At 37.2% G+C, this 6,217-nt stretch overlaps 1 pseudogene; it reads right to left on the bottom strand.

Annotated features, from left to right (window-relative positions):
• Nucleotides 1–1,211: 1,211 nt before the first annotated feature.
• On the bottom strand, nt 1,212–4,859 carry LOC145791804 (putative UPF0481 protein At3g02645 pseudogene; annotated as a pseudogene).
• Between the last annotated feature and the right edge of the window lie 1,358 nt (nt 4,860–6,217).

The following is a 6,217-nucleotide window of genomic DNA, read 5'->3' as shown; positions in this document are numbered from 1 at the left end:
TTTTCTATATATTTTTCGTAAAAAGTTAAAAAATTACTAAAATAGTCTATTCCCAAACTAAGCAAGCGGAGTTAGTGCTTAAGCAAAAATATTTATTTCACTTTTTTGTGCTTAGGCAAGCAGAGTTAGTGCTTTGGAAAGCGGACTTAGTGATTATCATAGCAAAAATTACTAAAATAGCATATTCTTAAAAATATTTATTTCGTTTGATTAGGGCTTTTTTGTCTATATAAGCACAAAAGACAAAATAGATTAAATAAGTCAATAAAACTAAATATTACATTCAAATCATAATTATTTCACTTTTTTTCTTATAAAAATCAAAAAAATTAAAAAGTTAACCAAAACAAACTTTTGGGTCTCAAGCTAAAAAAATCTCAACTCAAAAAAATCAATTAAATTTTTTTTTGCCAAATGACACCATATTTATTAATTTTAAAGAATGTTGGAGAACAGTTTGTATGATTCAAAATCTCACGTTGTGTTTGGTTTAGCTTTGAAATCAGTTTTGGGGGTTTAAGAAGAGTTTTAAAAATTAAAAATTATTTAGTTATGAGTTTTGAAAATAGTCTTTAGAAGATTAAATTCAAAACTTATTTGGTTATGAGTTTTTAAAACTAGTTTTTGAGTTTTTTTTTGTCGAGTTTTTTTTGTCTTTTGGTCAAAACCCTTTTACAATATTATAGTCAATTTTTTTTTTTACTTCTTTCATATACCTAATCTAAGTTTACTTTTTAGATGCATCTAATCTAATTTATAGGACAAAGTTTCACTCCATATTTTATATGTTTTTATAAAGGTTTAAAAAAATTTAACACTTTTTTTGTTGTTTTATATCCACTCAATCTATATACATTTAAAACGGTTCACATTTAAATATAACTTTTTATAAAATTACTGAATAATGAAAAATATAAAAAAAATTGATCCATTTAAAAATTAATACAATTTTAATGTTTTGTGTATTTATTAAATTTATTTTTGTGTTTTTTATATTTTGTTTACTATTTAAGTCTATTTAGATCATATACATGTAAAATATAAAAATTATTTGGCCAATTTGTGAAAATCATATAAAATCGATTTTGTAAAAATTCTAAATCAAACAAGTTTTAGACATTGAGTTTTGAAGTGAATTTTCAAAAAAATTCTAAACCAAACAAGTTTTGGGTTTTGAGTCAAGCTTGTTTGGTACTAGTAGTAATAGTTGTTATGCTGGTATGGCATTCCAATTGTCCCATTGGTCACTTTGGTTTACTTTCTCCATGCAGCTGATATTTTTATTTTTTATTTTTTACTTATATTTTATGGGAGAGGAGTTATTGTTTTAGAATTTGGCTTTGGTGACTGATTGTAATGGTTGTAAGAGTGGTGTCATGTGCCAACATGCAAGGTTTCTTTTCGGATTGTGAAAGAATCTCTTTTTCCTAATTCATATTATCTCGATATATTTATTAATTTTGAGTTAATAAAATTAATGTTTTACTGATAAAAAAACAAAACAAACAAACAAGCTATTAACAAGAAGAACAGGCAGACAACACATACACAAAAGAACACTTACAAATTAATCAGAACATATCAGAAAATTTAACAAATATCAAACCAAAAAAAAAAATCATGAAGACAATATATATATCATGGTTTTAAATCTCAATTGATATCGATAATTTTTTATAGCCGATACTATTTGATATGTGACTGTATCACCAATATCAATAGATCCTAATTAAAATCATAATATATATCACCTTGAACCTGAAGTTGAACTGCTAAAGGTGTGGAACATACGAGGACAGCTATAAATCGAGCAAAATGATCGAAAACCATCAGCAACATGAGCAAAACCACTGCCATGATTGTTAGAATCTGCCATGAACTGTACACGAAATTCTTCATCCGTCTATACATCCTAATCTGCTGCGTATTGTTGAAGCACTTGTTCACATCTTCAATGGCCTTATCAATATAGGGCACATTTGTGAGTCTCACTGACTTGCTCATCCCGTTGAAGAGTTCTGCAACATCAGCATCACTTTTTAGACTGTTTACGATGATTTTATTTTCTCTAAGCAGCTTTGCATCCTCAACAATATCTATGATTCCATTCATCAGTTCTGTATATCGTGTGAAAACAAGTGACTCGGAGGTAGTTGAAGACTCATATGCCACCAAGTTTCTCATCACTACCTCCGAGTTCACGTTCAAAGTGATGACAGGGATAGGCCTGTCTGGACAGCATCATCTTCAGGTCAATTTTCTGTAGCCTCTTTGTATAGTTCTATTGCCTGTAATAGTAGCCCAACTCTCCCAATTACTAAGTTGGTGTGGCTTAATTTTGTCCCACCTAAAGTTCAAGTATTTGGGTGGTTAGCTTGGAAAAATAGAATTAAGACTGTGGAGTTCTTACAAAGAATTGGTGTTCTGTCTGGGAATGGGGTTGATCTGTGTGTGTTTTGCAAGGCTGAGTGTGAGTCAGTGAACCATGTTCTGATCTGTTATCCATTTGTGTGGAGGGTCTGGATTGATATTTTGAATTGGTGGGGGACTCAAGGGGCATTACCAAGCTCGGTGGATCAGCTGCTGCTATGGTGGGCTAGAGGAAGGATGAAGAGGCTGGAAAGAAATATTTGGAGTGCTATCCCTCTGGCTGTGTTGTGGTCTATTTGGAAACTTAGAAATGAATGTGTGTTTAAGGCAGCTAACCCAAATTTGATGGAGTTGTGTGAATTAGTTAAAACTAGGATTGCTCTGTGGTTGATTCCATATCTGAAAGAGTTCCATTTCTCAACCAATGATTTCATCTGTGATTTAGGGCAGATCAGAATGTGCTTTGGAGGTGTTGTGCTGTACTGAACTGGGTGGAGTTTGCTGGGTTCAGTTAGGGCATCTCTGTTTTTGCTAGCTTGTGAAGAAGCTACTTTATTCTTGGTTGATGATGTGCAGATCCAAATGGGGTGGATACTTGGTAGTATGCTGCAGCAGTATTTTTAGGTGATTTCCTGGTTTGGTTGAATACCTGTTCTTGATTAATGATGTGCAGATCCAAAAGTGTAGAAGTGCAGGAACTGGGGGTGTTTATTGGGAGTTCATGTCATGGTTCTTCTCTGCTATCTGTTTCAATCTGGTTTACCTCTGCCCTGGCCCTGGCTCTACTGGTTGGAGGTGAATTGCTATGGTCTGCTACATTGGACTTGTGTATAATGTATTGTTATTTTGCTGTTTGGTCTACTTTGTATTGTCTGGAATTGGTTGGTCTGCTCTGTTACTATTGATATGTTTCTGGTATATCAGTTGGGCTGTAATTGGTTTGGTGCTGGTGAATAGAGATGGTGGAGCTGCTGTAAATTAGGTTAGTTCTATGGGTTGAATTTCTCAACTTGAGTTTATGCTGCTATAAATTAGGATAGCTCTCACAGGGGAGTTTTTTGGGAAGGCTGAATGGTTATGCTTGCTGGTCTGCTATTGCTTTGTGGCTACAAATTCTTGGTCAAGTTGGATGGTTTGGAGTTACACTCTCTTGTTCATGCTGGTCTTGAGATTCACTCTAATGTCCTTATTGTGCGGAGGCCTGGAGCACACTCTGTTGTCATGCTTTGCCTTATTGCGAGGGTGGACTTTTGATGTTGGAGTTACACTCTTTTGAGTTTCACTCTTTTTCTTCTTTGGTCTAGCTCCAACCTCCTCTTTATTGATGTTATTTTTCATATTCTGTATGTACTTTTCATCAATAAAGTCTTTTCTTTTGCCGATAAAAAAAAAAAGGAGTGATAACAGGGAGGTAAAATTTCTTAGCGCATGCGTCGAATTGAATAGTTGAAATGTCACCTGTAGTGGGGCGAAACTCCACCCCAGCAAAGCAAAGCATTGATACTGAAGGAATCATGATCTCCTCTACCTTAGGAGTTTTCTTGACATCACTAGAAACTTCTTTCAGGTTTTATGTCTTCTTTCTTTTTCAACATTAAAATGGACACCCCTGGTACATTACTAATAATCTTTGAAGACACTCCCAATAAGTTATGAATAGGCTTTGTGATTGTACTTATTAACCCAACATGTAGACTGCATAACAAGTTCCAAAGCTCATCAAAAACTTGATAAGACTTACTTGAATCAAAGCTCAGCTCTGTAGCATCAAAGCTCGATGATCCCAATTTGCCAAATCCATTGCCTGGATTGTCTTCAGAACAGTTCTTTTTGGACACGATCAAGTGATACAAAAGGTCCAACAAATGTGCATGCTTAGCGACCTAAGACAAAAGGAGGTCCTCCTTGATGAGTATGATTGGAGAGAGAGATTTACAAAAACCCATCAACATAGAAGGCAACAAATTGTCTTCCACATTAGGCAATGAGCATTGGATTGACACAATCTCTCTCAAAAGAAAGATTGGGAATTGATTTTCAACCATCATTATGTCGCCGAGGACAGTGCCATGAGCTAGCTTCCTTCCAGTGGAATCAACTAAGTAAGCTGTTGTTGCAGACGAAGACACCGAATTTTCTTTCATGTAGATATGATAATTGCGAAGAAAGTCAAGCAAAAAGAGGCTATCAATGGCCATAATCCATGCAAGTGTTTCGCCTTCAACGTCCAAGTACATATGGTAAGAAGCACGAACTCTGTGTTCATGCTCGATGAGTTGATTGACAAGTTGTTTGAATTCGAGGCTTTCAAACTGGTTTTGATGCCGGGCTGCTGCAGCAAGCATGTACCTCTCCATCTCATAGAGCTCGGAGCGAAAATGATGGTAGGGACCCAAGCCGATGAGCTGAGGCACGTAGGCCTCGGGCTTGAATGCATAAATGGTGGTTGGGACTCGAAAGATGGAAACTGGGAGGTCGATTTGGACCATCTTGGAGGATTTTGCTGACTTGATTGATCTATCTCTGCTCACCGTCGGATGATTCGAAGATTGAAGTTAAGGCCATGTTTGTGAAATTAAGTTTTTTGAGCACAAGAAATGAGGAAGTTTTACTTTGTTTATATAGTGTAAGAAGGGCAATGAAAGAACCCGAGGGTTGGCCTAGTAGGTGTAACTTCGGGTTTAAAGGTGTGCTCTTTCTGGATCTTAAGTTCAATTTGTTAGGATCAAACACACCCAGAAAATTATCTCACACACACAGAGAACACAATATTTACGTGGTTCGGCCCAATGCCTACATCCACGGACAGAAATGAGAATTTTCACTAAAATGGAGCAAAATACAAATACAGAGGAGGAAATGAAACTCACTCAACTCACAGCTCTCACTCTCCAAATTTCTGATGATATCCAACCTCTCCTCACTCATCTCAATTTATAACCAAGAGAGGAGGAGTAGGTGAAGAGATAGCCATAATTGGCCAAGGTGGTGCCACCCTCACTATCTTCCTTTAGTGAGTTGGTGTAGCCCTCCACTAGATTCTTTTACCACATGGTGCCACCCACACCATGTGGATGGTGGGCTCCTTACCATGTGGGTAGAGGATGGAGCCAACAATTCTCCCCCTCCACACCCACATGGACAACTGACTTCTCACTTGATGTCCATCCCGATCAGATGCTTGCAAACTTCCAGTTTGTCTCTGGTGACACCCTTGGTCATCATGTCAGAAGGATTCTTATCTGTGTGGATCTTGATCAGTTCCAATAACTGCTTGTCCATCACTTCGCGTATCCAATGATACCGAACATCAATGTGCTTTGTGCGCGAATGGTACATCGAATTCTTGCTCAGGTCTATGGCACTCTGAATATCACAATGTACCGTGAACTTTTCTTGCTTTAATCCCAACTCTTGGAGAAACCGTTTCAACCACAACATTTCTTTCCCGGCTTCCGCTGCGGCAATATACTCTGCCTCAGTTGTGGATAAAGCAACACACTTCTGCAGCTTGGATTGCCAAGACACAGCTCCCTCTGCGAAGGTGAACAGAAATCCTGATGTAGATTTCCTACCATCAAGATCGCCTGCCATATCTGAATCAGTATAGCCTTCCAAGACTGGTTTAGCATCTCTAAAGCACAAACACATTTTTGCTGTACCCTTGAGGTACCTCAGAATCCACTTGACTGCTTCCCAATCCTCTTTTCCTAGATTGGAAAGGAATCTGCTTACAACTCCAACTGCATGAGCAACATCTGGTCGGGTGGACACCATTGCATACATCAAACTCCCTATAGCGGATGAGTAGGGAATCGCCTCCATCTCTTGTCTTTCCTTCGTAGAG

This window comes from Camellia sinensis, chromosome 5 (genome assembly GCF_055761805.1).
Source record: "Camellia sinensis isolate YWXY chromosome 5, ASM5576180v1, whole genome shotgun sequence".
NCBI lineage: Eukaryota > Viridiplantae > Streptophyta > Magnoliopsida > Ericales > Theaceae > Camellia > Camellia sinensis.
The sequence above is the reverse complement of the archived record's forward strand: the minus strand, read 5'-3'. Positions and strand labels throughout refer to the sequence as shown.